We start from the raw sequence: 14,985 nt of genomic DNA on the forward strand, positions 1-14,985 counted from the left end.
AAATAAATATACAGCAGTAAGAGTTACCAAACTAAAGAACATATTAGCTGAGGAAGTAATAATAAATACAGTAGTAAAAGTTACCCAACTAAACAACATATTAGCTAAGGAAGTAATAATAAACAAAGCAGTAAGAGTTACTCAACAAAACAACATATTAGCTAAGGAAGTAATAATAAATACAGCAGTAAGAGTTATTCAAGTAAATTACATATTAGCTAAGGAAGTATTAACAAATACATGAGTAATAGTTTCCCAGGTAAACAATATATTAGCTAAGGAAGTAATAATAAATACAGCCGTAAGAAATACCCAGTTAAACAACATATTAGCTAAGGAAGTAAAAATAAATACAGCAGTAAGAGTTACCCAAATAAACAACATATTAGCTAAGAATGTAATAATAAATACAGCAGTAAGAGTTACCCAGCTAAACAATATATTAGTTATGGAAGTAATAATAACAAATACAGCAGTAAGAGTTACCCAACTATACAACATATTAACTGAAAAAGAAATAAAAAATACAGCAGTAAGAGTTACCCAACTAAACAACATATTAGCAAACAAAGTAATAATAAATACAGCAGTATGAATTACCCAACTAAACAACATATTAGCTAATGAAGTAATAATAAATACAGCAGTAAGAATTACCCAAATAAACAACATATTAGCTAAGGCAGTAATAGTAAATACAGCAGTAAGAATTACCCAACTAAATAACATATTAGAGAAGGAAGTAATAATAAATACAGCAGTTAGAGATGCCCAACTAAACAACATGTTTGCAAAGGAAGAAATAACAAGTACAGCAGTAACATTACTCAGGTAAACAACATATTATCTAAGAACGTAATAACAGATATATCATTAAGAATTACCCAACTAACCAACATATTAGCTAAGGACGTAATAATAAATACAACAGAAAGAGTTACCCAACAAAACAACATATGAGCTAAGGAAGTAATAATAAATACAGCAGTAAGATTCACCCAACAACATAATATAATAGCTAAGGAAGTAGTAAGAAATACAACAGTAATAGTTACCCAGGTAAACAACATATTATCTAAGTAAGTAATAACAAATAAAGCAGAAAGAGTTACCCAGGTAAACAACATATTAGCTATGGAAGTGATAACAAATACATCCTTAAGAATTATCCAACAAAACAACATATTAGCTAAAGAAGTAATAATGATTAAATCAGTAATAATTACACATCTAAACAACATATTAGCTAAAAAAGTAATAAAAATACAGCAGTAAGAATTATCCAACTAAATATCATATTAACTAAGGAAGTAATAATAAATAAAGCAGTAATAGCTACCCAGGTAAACAACATATTAGCTTATGATGTAATAACAGATACAGCAGTAATAGTTACCCACCTGAAGAACACATTAGCTACGGAAGTAATAACAAATACAGCAGTAAAAGTTATCCAACTGAACAACATATTAGCGAAGTAAGTAGTAACAAACACAACAGCAATAGCTACCGAGGTAAACAACATATTAACTAAGGATGTTATAATAAATAGAGCAGTAAGAGTTATTCAGCTAAACAGCATATTAGTTATGGAAATAATAATAACAAATACAGCAGTAAGAGTTACCCAACTAAACAAGATATTAGCTAAAAACGTAATAATAAATACAGCAGTAAGAGCTACCGAACTAAATAATATATTAGCTAAGGCAGTAAGAGTAAATACAGCAGTAAGAATTACCCAACTAAACAATATATTAGCAAAGGAAGTAGTAACAAATATAGCAGTGAGAATTACCCAACTAAACAACATATTAGCTAAAGAAGGAATAATAAATACAGCAGTAAAATTTACTTAACTATACAACATATTAGCAAAGGAAGTAATAATAAATACAGCAGTAAGGGTTACCCAACTAAACAACATATTAGCTAAGGAAGTAATAATAATTCCAGCAGTGAGAATTACCCAACTAAAGAATATATTAGCTAAGGAAGTAATAATAAATACAGCAGTAAGAATTACCCAATTAAACAACATATTAGCCAAAGAAGTAATAATAAATACAGCAGTAAGAGTTACCCAACTAAACAACATTTTAGCTGAGGAAGTAATAATTAATACAGCACTAAGAGTAACCCAATTAAATATCATATTTGCTAAGGAAGTAAGAGTAAATACAGCAGTAATAGTTACCCAACTGAAGAACATATTAGCTACGGAAGTAATAATAAATACAGCAGTAAGAGTTACCCTACTGCACAACATATTAGCTAAGGCAGAAAAATTAATACAGGAGTAAGAATTACGCAACTAATTAACATATTAGCCAAGGAAGTAATAAGAAATACAGCAGTATGAGTTACCCAACTACACAACATATTAGCTAAGGAAGAAGTAACAAATACAGCAGTAATAGTTACCAAAATAAACAACATATTAGCTAAGGAAGTAATAATAAATACAACAGTGAAAGTTACCTAACTATACTACATATTAGCTAAGGAAGTAATAATAAATACAGCAGTAAGAGTTACCCAACTAAACAACATATTAGATAAGGAAGTCATAATAAATACAGCAGTAGGTGTTACCCAAAAAAACAACATAATATCTAAGGAAGTAATAACAAATACAGCAGTAGGAGTTTCCCAACCAAACAACATATTAGCGAAGGAAGTAGTAACAAACACAGCAGTAATAGCTACCGAGGTAAACAACATATTAACTAAGGAAGTAATAACAATTAAAGAAGTAAGAGTGATCCAACTACACATCATATTAGTTTAGGAAGTAATAACAAATACTGCAGTAAAAGTTACCCAGGTAAACAACATATTAGCTTTGGATGTAATAACAGATACAGCAGTAATAGTTACCCAGGTGTGGAACATATTAGCTACGGAAGTAATAATAAATACAGCAGTAAGGGTTACCCAACTAATACCATATTAGCTAAGGAAGTAATAATATATACAGCAGTAAGAGTTACCCAATTAAACAACATATTAGCTAAGGAAGTAATAACAAATACAGCAGTAAGAGTTACCCAACTAAACAACATATTAGCTAAGGATGTAATAATAAATAGAGCAGTAAGAGTTATTCAGCTAAACAACATATTAGTTATGGAAATAATAATAACAAATATAGCAGTAAGAGCTACCGAACTAAATAACTTATTAGCTAAGTCAGTAATAGTAAATACAGGAGTAAGAATTACCCAACTAAACAACATATTAGCTAAGGAAGTAATAATAAATACAGCAGTAAGAATTACCCAACTAAACAACATATTAGCTAAGGAAGTAATAACAAACACAGCAGTAAGGGTTACCCAGGTAAACAACATATTACCTTATTAAGTAATAACAAATACAGCACTACGGGTTACCCAACTAATACCATATTAGCTAAGGAAGTAATAATATATACAGCAGTAAGAGTTACCCAACTAAACAACATATTAGCTAAGGAAATAATAATAAATATACCAGTAAGAATTACACACCTAAACAATACATTATGTAAGGACGTAATAACAAATACAGCAGAAAGAGTTACCCAACTCAACAACATATTAGCTAAGGAAGTAATAATTAATACAGCAGTAAGAGTAAACCAACTAAATATCATATTAGCTAAGGAAGTAATAATAAATACAGCAGTAAGAGTTTCCCAACAAAACAACATATTAGGTAAGGAAGTAATAACATACACAGCAGTAATAGCTACCCAGGTAAATAATATATTAAGTAAGGAAGTAATAACAATTAAAGAAGTAAAAGTTATCCAACTACACAACATATTAGCTTATTAAGTAATAACAAATACAGCACTAAGGGTTACCCAACTAATACCATATTAGCTAAGGAAGTAATAATATATACAGCAGTAAGAGTTACCCAACTAAACAACATATTGGATAAGGAAATAATAATAAATATACCAGTAAGAATTACACACCTAAACAATACATTATTTGAGGACGTAATAACAAATACAGCAGAAAGAGTTACCCAACTAAACAACATATTAGCTGAGGAATTAATAACAAATACAGCAGTGAGAATTACCCAACTAAACAACATATAAGCCAAGGATGTAATAATAAATACAGCAGTAAGAATTATTCCACTAAACACATAAATAGCTAAGGAAGTAATAATAAATACAGGAGTAACAGATACCCAACTAAACAACATCTTAGCAAAGGAAGAAATAACAAATACAGCGGTAACAGTAACCCAGGTAAACAACATATTATCTAAGGACGTAATAACAAATACAGCAGTAAGTGTTACCCAACTAAACAACATATTATCTAAGGAAGTAATAACAAATTCAGCAGTATGAGTTACCCAACGAAACAACGTATTAGCTAACGAAGTAATAATAAATACAGCCGTAAGAAATACCCAGCTAAACAACATATTAGCTTAGGAAGTTAAAATAAATATAGCAGTGAGAATTACCCAACTAAACAACATATTAGCTAAAGAAGGAATAATAAATACAGCAGTAAAATTTACCCAACTATACGACATATTAGCTAAGGAAGTAATAATAAATACAGTAGTTAGAGTTACCCAACTAAACAACATATTAGCTAAGGAAGTATTAATAAATACAGCAGTCAGAGTTTCTTAACTAAATAACATATTAACTAAGGAAGTAATAATAAATACAGCAGTAAGAGTTATCCAACTAAACAACATATTAGCTAAGGAAGTAATAACAAATACAGCAGTAAGAGTTACCCAGGTAAATAACATATTAGCTTATTAAGTAATAACAAATACAGAACTAAGTGTTATCCAACTAAACACCATATTAGCTAAGGAAGTAATAATAAATACAGCAGTAAGAGTTACCCAACTAAACAACATATTAGCTAAGGAAATAATAGTAAATACAGCAGTAAGAATTACACACCTAAACAACATATTAGCTAAAGAAGTAATAACAAATACAGCAGAAAGAGTTACCCAGATAAACAACATATTAACTAAGGAAGTAATAATAATTCCAGCAGTGAGAATTACCCAACTAATGAATATATTAGCTAAGGAAGTAATAATAAATACAGCAGTAAGAGTTACCCAACTAAACAACATTTTAGCTGAGGAAGTAATAATTAATACAGCACTAAGAGTAACCCAACTAAATATCATATTAGCTAAGGAAGTAATAATAAATACAGCAGTAAGAGTTTCCCAACAAAACAACATATTAGGTAAGGAAGTAATAACAAACACAGCAGTAATAGCTACCCAGGTAAATAACATATTAACTAAGGAAGTAATAACAATTAAAGTAGTAAAAGTTATCCAACTACACAACATATTAGCTAAGGAAGTAATAACAAATACAGGAGTAAACGTTACCCAGGTAAACAACATATTAGCTTAGGATGTAATAACAGATACAGCAGTAATAGTTACCCAACTGAAGAACATATTAGCTACGGAAGTAATAATAAATACAGCAGTAAGAGTTACCCTACTACACAACATATTAGCTAAGGAAGTAGTAACAAATACAGCAGTAATAGTTACCAAAATAAACAACATATTAGCTAAGGAAGTAATAATAAATACAGCAGTAAGAGTTACCCAACTAAACAACATATTAGATAAGGAAGTCATAATAAATACAGCAGTAGGTGTTACCCAAATAAACAACAAATTATCTAAGGAAGTAATAACAAATACAGCAGTAGGAGTTTCCCAACTAAACAACATATTAGCGAAGGAAGTAGTAACAAACACAGCAGTAATAGCTACCGAGGTAAACAACATATTAACTAAGGAAGTAATAACAATTAAAGAAGTAAGAGTGATCCAACTACACATCATATTAGTTTAGGAAGTAATAACGAATACTGGAGTAAAAGTTACCCAGGTAAACAACATATTAGCTTTGGATGTAATAACAGATACAGCAGTAATAGTTACCCAGGTGTGGAACATATTAGCTACGGAAGTAATAATAAATACAGCAGTAAAGGTTACCCAACTAATACCATATTAGCTAAGGAAGTAATAATATATACAGCAGTAAGAGTTACCCAACTAAACAACATTTTAGCTGAGGAAGTAATAATTAATACAGCACTAAGAGTAACCCAACTAAATATCATATTAGCTAAGGAAGTAATAATAAATACAGCAGTAAGAGTTTCCCAACAAAACAACATATTAGGTAAGGAAGTAATAACAAACACAGCAGTAATAGCTACCCAGGTAAATAACATATTAACTAAGGAAGTAATAACAATTAAAGTAGTAAAAGTTATCCAACTACACAACATATTAGCTAAGGAAGTAATAACAAATACAGGAGTAAACGTTACCCCTGTAAACAACATATTAGCTTAGGATGTAATGACAGATACAGCAGTAATAATTACCCAACTGAAGAACATATTAGCTACGGAAGTAATAATAAATACAGCAGTAAGAGTTACCCTACTACACAACATATTAGCTAAGGCAGAAAAATTAATACAGGAGTAAGAATTACGCAACTAATTAACATATTAGCCAAGGAAGTAATAAGAAATACAGCAGTATGAGTTACCCAACTACACAACATATTAGCTAAGGAAGTAGTAACAAATACAGCAGTAATAGTTACCAAAATAAACAACATATTAGCTAAGGAAGTAATAATAAATACGGCAGTGAAAGTTACCCAACTATACTACATATTAGCTAAGGAAGTAATAATAAATACAGCAGTAAGAGTTACCCAGGTGTAGAACATATTAGCTGCAGAAGTAATAATAAATACAGCAGTAAGAGTTACCCAACTAAACAACATATTAGCTAAGTATGTAATAATAAATAGAGCAGTAAGAGTTACCCAACTAAACAACATATTAGCGAAGGAAGTAATAACAAATACAGCAGTAAGAGTTACCCAACTAAACAACATATTAGCTAAGTATGTAATAATAAATAGAGCAGTAAGAGTTATTCAGCTGAACAACATATTAGTTATGGAAATAATAATAACAAATACAGCAGTAAGAGTTACCCAACTAAACAACATATTAGCTAAAAACGTAATAATAAATACAGCAGTAAGAGCTACCTAACTAAATAACATATTAGCTAAGGCAGTAATAGTAAATACAGGACTAAGAATTACCCAACTAAACAATATATTAGCTAAGGAAGTAATAATAAATTCAGCAGTAAGAATTACCCAACTAAACAACATATTAGCTAAGGAAGTAATAACAAACACAGCAGTAAGGGTGACCTAGGTAAACAACATATTAGCTTATTAAGTAATAACAAATACAGCACTAGGGGTTACCCAAGTAATACCATATAAGCTAAGGAAGTAATAATATATACAGCAGTAAGAGTTACCCAACTAAACAACATATTAGCTAAGGAAATAATAATAAATATAGCAGTAAGAAATACACACCTAAACAACACATTATCTAAGGAAGTAATAACAAATACAGCAGAAAGAGTTACCCAACTAAACAATATATTAGCTAAGGAAGTAATAACAAATACAGCAGTGAGAATTACCCAACTAAACAACATATTAGCTAAAGAAGGAATAATAAATACAGCAGTAACATTTACCCAACTAAACAACATATTAGCTATGGTAGTAATAATAAATACAGCAGTAAGAGTTAACCAACTAAACAACATATTAGCTAAGGAAGTATTAATAAATACAGCAGTAAGAGTTTCTCAACTGAAGAACATATTAACTAAGGAAGTAATAATAAATACAGCAGTAAGAGTTACCCAACTAAACCACATATTAGCTCGAGAAGTAATAATAAATACAGCAGTAAGAGTTATCCAACGAAGCAACACATTAGCTAAGGAAGTAATAACAAATACAGCAGTAAGAGTTACCCAGGTAAATAACATATTAGCTAAGGAAATAATAATAAATACAGCAGTAAGAATTACACACCTAAACAACATATTAGCTAAAGAAGTAATAACAAATACAGCAGAAAGAGTTACCCAGATAAACAACATATTAACTAAGGAAGTAATAATAATTTTAGCAGTATGAGTTACCCAACTACACAACATATTAGCTAAGGAAGTAATAATAAATACAGCAGTAAGAGTTACCCAACTAAATAACATATTAGCTAAGGAAGTCATAATAAATACTGCAGTAGGTGTTACCCAACTAAAGAACATATTATCTAAGGGAGTAATAACAAATACATCAGTAAGAGTTACCCAACTAAACAACATATTCGCTAAGGAAGTAATAACAAATACAGTAAGAGTTACCCAACTAAACAACATATTAGCTAAGGAAGTAATAATAAATATACAGCAGTAATAGTTACCCATTTAAACAACATATTAGCTAAGGAAGTAATAATAAATACAGCAGTAAGAGTTACTCAACTAAACAACATATTAGCTAAGGAAGTAATAATAAATATAGTAGTAAGAGTTTCCCAGGTAAACAACATATTAGCTAAGGAAGTAATAACAAATACAGCTGTAAGAGTTACCCAACTAACTAACATATTAGCTCAGGAAGTAATAACAGATACTGCAGTAAGAGTCACTCAGGTAAACCAGAGATTAACAAAAGAAGTTACAACAGAAGAGAAACGTGAGCTATTTTGATAGAAACATAATAGTAACAAAATAAATGCTAATTTATGAAGCAAGTGAGTTCTTCTTCTAAACAACACGTGAGGTAATGATAACAAATTCAATAACATGGATTAGAATTAACAAAGGAAATGATAAGTCACAGAGCAACGTGAGTTTTAATCTAAAGGAAAAAAATATATAAGGAAGTGAAAATAAAATAAAACAACACGAGTTATTCACTGAAAATAAAATTTTGGAAATAATGATAAAAATATTTAAATAGAATAATGCGACTCCTTTGTCTAAACGATAAATTAGAAATTTAATTATAATAACTTATAGTGAAAACAAAGAATAATATATGTAAAATATCCAAATAAACAAGTTGAAAAACGGATTTACCGTTATGTGTTTGTTTTAATACATAGATTTGTTTCAGTATGGTTTTATTTGTGCATATGAAGTATAGTGTTGGATATATATTGCGCAAGTCCCGCCTGTTCTCGAAATTTGTGGAAGATTCTTGTGAGTAAGAGTCAAAAATTTTTGTTTTACATAAACGCTAGCGTATTCGAACATTGTCGAATGATCTAGAAATTCGCTTTAAATTATATAAACCAACGCGCCAAGAGACAGTATTATTATTGTTCAGCTAAAGTCATTGTTCTATAGGCCCCAGAAGCTGTAATTGTGATTAACGCTTACTAATCGGAAAACTACAGAACTGGGCCAGGAACGTTATAGATTACGAATATTAGAATAGTTTAACTTCAGTGAATTATCTTCTGACGTTGTTGAATTTGTACGAGGACATTAAATATCTTCGTTTGTAAAATGCGAACTTATAAGCGGTGTGAGGTCAACCAAGCTAGCTAAGTTAAGCAATGTCTGACAGTACCAACTCAGAACTAATTTTACTCATTGTGGATTTGGATTGTCGATAAAAGAAATATTCTGTTCTGGACCAGATATAGGAATCAGTGTTGTTTGTAAGTTTGTAAACATCTTGAATATAAACCATCATTAATAACTATTAGTAATAATCGTTATTATAAATTGTATTGTTTGTTTTGTGTATATTAAAATCTACTTGTGTTAAAGAAAGACGTATTGTGTGTATGAATCTTGTTAACAAGTGTCATAAATCTGATACATACTAACATTTAACACGTTATTAATAGAAGCAAGTAACAATGAAAATGCTAAGAAACAGTTTGTTTGTTTTTTTTGAAATTTCGCGCAAAGCTACTCGAGGGCTATCTGCGCTAGCCGTCCGTAATTTAGCAGTGTAAGACTAGAGGGAAGGCAGCTAGTCATCACCACTCACCGCCAACTCTTGGGCTACTCTTTTACCAACAAATAGTGGGATTGACCGTAACTTTATACCACCCCCACGGCTGAAAGGGCGAGCATGTTTGATGTGACGGGGATTCGAACTCGCGACCCTTAGATTACGAGTCGAACGCCTTAACCCACCTGGTCGTGCCGGGCTGATAAGAAACAGATCAGATGAATTATCCAAATAAACGTGAACTAAGTATAAGAATAGTTTACGTTCTATCCTTCCAACTTATAACATTCATAGTTATTTATCGCTGTTCAAAAAGTTTGCTTGTTTGTTTAGAATTAAGCACAAAGCTACACAATAGTCTATCTGTGCTCTCCCCACCAAGGGTATCGAAAGCTGTTTTTGTTTTTCACTAGTGTGAGTCCGCAGACATGCCGCTTTGCCACTGAGGGACATCCAAGAAGTTTGATCTATTACCCATTTAGCATCAGTGGCTGCCTTTGGAAAGTAATGATAAAACAATACAATAGTGCACTTTTTTACATTCGTCAACGGTCCACAAACGTTCAAGTAGTAATTTGAAAACTTCATGATGGAGTAGTTCAGTAGTTAAGTATTAGTTAATCGATAATTTTCGTTAAATATCTTGAATATATTACTTGATTTCGTATTTCTAGTGTTCTAGATAAAGTTTTAAATGTTCGCTTTATATGATAATCTAAATATAGACAATTGAAACTCTTCGAAAATAAGATATGTAATTTTATTTTGGTAACAAGACGTTTTCGTTTTCTGTAATATTTTAACGCGTTTTTTTCCAATAACGTTCAGTTAATTTCTAGATAATTTGAAGCAGTTTCGCATGTGCCAGAACTTATTTGAATCCAGCTCTCCTGTTGTTTGCTGGAGACTAATGAAAATGACAAAAAATAAATAATTTTTCCATTAATTTAAAATCATTATCTCCGTTTACAGACGTCTCAACAGATGGGTTGGTTTCTATTTATCGTATTCTGTCTCTTCTGGTTAAGTTCGGGAAACTCTTCTATAGGACTTTTTTTTTTTTTCTAGTCATGTTGTTTTGTATGGGAATTGTTTTGTTCGTGCTTGTCTCGAGCCGCATGGCACGAGCATCCGTTGGTCGCAAGAAGCTAAAAATAGACGCGTGTAATTATTATTTTAAGCGCATGGATTCACTACCGTAGGGTTACAACGCATCTATGGGGTCACTTCAAAAAGGATGTACATGCCCCCTTCTGGCGACTAACAAAGGTTAATTTTACTCTTCAGACAACATCGGGGAGGTTAACTGGAGAGGAAGATAAGTTTTCTTATCTCAGACAACTAGACCTGTATTAACGTCGATTCGTGAAAGTGATTTCAAAGGACGGGAAACTGTTTCGTTTATGTCATAGTGTGCGTGTTTCAGCATCGCTGACGCGAGGTGCACGACCTTGAGATTCGCTTGGTGGAAAAAGTAAAACTGAAAAAAAAAATTAAAAAAATGTGGAAGGTAAATAGCAAAAGATATCACCACTAATATGTTAACCCTTTCAAGAATTTGGTTTCTGTACGTGTAAAGTTATCATGTGTGTAATAACCACGACTGTTTGGTTTGTTAACGATGGCTGTATTGAATAGAACTGTTGTGAACAACTTTATGTTTTAATGAAACTGTAGGAACAGTGACTGTATTCAATAAAACTGACGTGTGCAGCTTAATGTTTTAATTATAGACTACTATCAGGGGACCCCGGCATGGCGTTCGACTCCTAATCTGAGGGTCGCGGGTTCGAATCCCCGTCGCGACAAATCAAATTTGCTCGCCTTTCAGCCTTGGGGGGCCTTATAATGTGACGGGCAATCCCACTATTCGTTGGTAAAACAGTAGCCCAAGAGCTGGCGGTGGGTGGTTATGACTAGCTGCCTTCCCTCTAGTCTTGCACTACTAAATTAGGGACGGCTAACGCAGACAGCCCTCGTGTGGCTTTGCGCGAAATTAAAACAAACAAAACAATATCAGTGATTGTATATTCAATATACAATCAGTTTCAGTTAAAAGTTTTAATTATGGACTAATGACAGTTACTGCATATGAACAGAACTGTAGTGTACAGCTTGACTAGTTGAATGATGCAGTGGCTGTATTAATTATGCGAATATCACCATTAAGCCTTCAGTGAGACCTTTACAATAGTACTTTTATAGATCAGTTTATATACACCCTTGTGCAAATTAATTGAAACAAATGGTCATTTTACAATATTTTCAGCATGGTGGCCAGTGTAGGCTCGCTGGACCCGCTGATTTCCTTTAATAGTCATTTTTCACACAGATGGCGTCATTAGCTGTGTTTTCAGTACGATCGATCTATTTTTGGGATATATGACGAAATTTTGAGAAATATTTCGTCATTCAAAATTGCGTTAGAAGAGAAAGGAGACCAGTCAAAAAACAACTTCTTACCAACTCAATAAAGAAAAAACGGTATCAATGGGGTCTGAAATACAATAACTGGACGCAAGAACGAACAATGGAGGAAGGTGCTATTCAGTGACGAGACTCATTTCTTCGTACAGGGTCAAAGAAGTCTGCATGTTCGCAGATCTCCAGGTGAGAAACTTCGAGAATCTCACATGAATCAGTTCGTAAAACATCCCTTGAAGAAGATGTTTTGGGGCTTTTTCAGCTACTATGGCGTCGGAGGTTTACATATCGTAGAAGGTGTGATGCGAGGACCACAGGACATCGAAGTTTTGCTGAGAAGAGTCGTTCCAGAATTGAAAAAGAGATTTCCAGATGGATCTGGAATTTTTTAGAAACTTGTGAAGAATTTTATGACTACAACGCGAATAAAGGTGCTTGACTGGCCTGGAAACTCTCCAGACTTAAATCCTATTGAAAATCTTTGGGCAATTTGTAAAGAAAGACTTCGGGGAAAAGACTGTACTACAAAAGATAAACTAATTGAGGCCATAATTAAGGTGTGGTACCGTGATTCAAGAATTAGTAAAGATTGCAGTCAACTCGTGGACTCGATGCCAAAGCGGATTAATAATCTTCTGAAAAATAAAGGTGGCCATATCATGTATTAATTTTTGAGTAAATTTTGGATTCTCAGAAATAAAACGCAATAAATTGAAAAAATCGTAATTTTCCGTATTGTTTCAATTAATTTGCACAAGAGTGTATTTGGAACAGTATATAAACGAAGTACTTTGTTGAAAGAGACCACTGGGATTAGTCATCCAACTTTGGACTTCAGTATTGATAATTTTGTAAACCTTTTTGCCACTCCCAAACAAGGAATAAAAACTTTCATTTGTACTTTGAATCTACGGCAAAATTACTGAGGTTACCTTTCGCTGCCCCAAATCTTTGAAGTACCGACCAAAGAAAAGATAGTCATTTTGCAACACCATCTATCATCCTCAGTAAGGTGTTGACTGTTACTCTTATCCCGGACTCACAATTTAAATTTCATGACGTGTTTTGTGGTGATGCACATATTCGTTTGTTTGTTTGTTTTTGAATTTCGCACAAAGCTACTCGAGGGCTATCTGTGCTAACCATCCGTAATTAAGCAGTGTAAGACTGGAGGAAGGCAGCTAGTCGTCACCACCCACCGCCAACTCTTGGGCTACTCTTTACCAACGAATAGTGGGATTGACCGTCACACTATAACGCCCCACGGATGAAAGGGCGAGTATGTTTGACGCAAACGGGATACGAACCCGCGACCCTCAGACCGGGCCGGCACATATTCGTACACGTTCTCCCAGCTCCGAAATCCAAGAGCTGTACCGCACGGAAAACCCACGCCCCGCGAGCAACAAGGCAGATGTTTTAAGCGTTGAAATGGTAAGTTAACTATTATAATATATGTGGTGATGATCGCTCTAAATATCATTCCCCACTAAACTTTTAGCGCAGATAGTCCTTGAGTAGCTTTGCGCAAAATTCCAAACAAACGAACAAATTTTACCATAAGACTACCTACGATAGCCACAAACACATCGCTCAGAATTAACTATCACATGTGTATCTAATTTTTTTTAATATCTCTGTGGAAATACGCGTCTGATAATTATTTCTAGTGAAAACAATGGCTTTTCTGAATTATACTACAAACAGTCTATTAACAGGAAAGGCCCTGAAGATGGAAATAAAAGTCTATGTCTCACCTCAGTCTCATTGTACCATTCATCGATTTTGGAAATGACCATATAGCATTTGGAAGTGTATAAACAACAACAGTAAAGAAGGGTGGTGAAAAAATGTCCGAGTGAACCTGACCCTCCCATTTGTCGTGCACAATGACCAAACGTCGATACAGCAACGACAAAGTCTTTTTAATAATACGCAGCTTCTGTTTAGCCTGGCCTGGCATGGCCTAGCGCGTTAAGGCGTGCACTTCGTAATCTGAGGGTCGCGGGGTCGCGCCCGAGTCGCGCCAAAACATGCTCGCCCTCCCAGCCGTGGGGGCGTTATAATGTGACGGTCAATCCCACTTTTCGTTGGTAAAAGAGTAGCCCAAGAGTTGGCGGTGGGTGGTGATGACTAGCTGCCTTCCCTCTAGTCTTACACTACTAAATTAGGGACGGCTAGCACAGATAGCCCTCGAGTAGCTTTGTGCGAAATTCCAAAACAAACAAACAAACTGTTTTCCCTGAAAATGCGCGCGCACCTGAATACCCATGCACTCGAATGTAACCAAAAGGCGGAAGAAAACACACCTCACGATACGTTTTGTACAGCAGCATGTTGAAAGTTTATCAAAAGTTTTAAACACGTCTACCGTTAAACCGTAAAATAATATTATAATTTTATTGAATACGGTAACGTTTAGCTCTAACTAAACTAAAATAAGAAACGTACACAAGTTATAGTGTTAATTCATATCTTTATCGAATAAAGGCCGTACTTATAAAGGTTTGTTTTGCTTTGTTTTTGAAATTCGCGCAAAGCTACACGAGGGGTATCTTAATAAAGGCTTAACTAATGTAGGCCTAACTAAAATGGGCTTACTGGATACCGATGTCTGCGATTAGAATTCTTGTGTGTTATTCTCTAAGTCCTGAATTTAA

Source organism: Tachypleus tridentatus, chromosome 10, assembly GCF_004210375.1.
Source record: "Tachypleus tridentatus isolate NWPU-2018 chromosome 10, ASM421037v1, whole genome shotgun sequence".
Taxonomy (NCBI): Eukaryota; Metazoa; Arthropoda; class Merostomata; order Xiphosura; family Limulidae; genus Tachypleus; species Tachypleus tridentatus.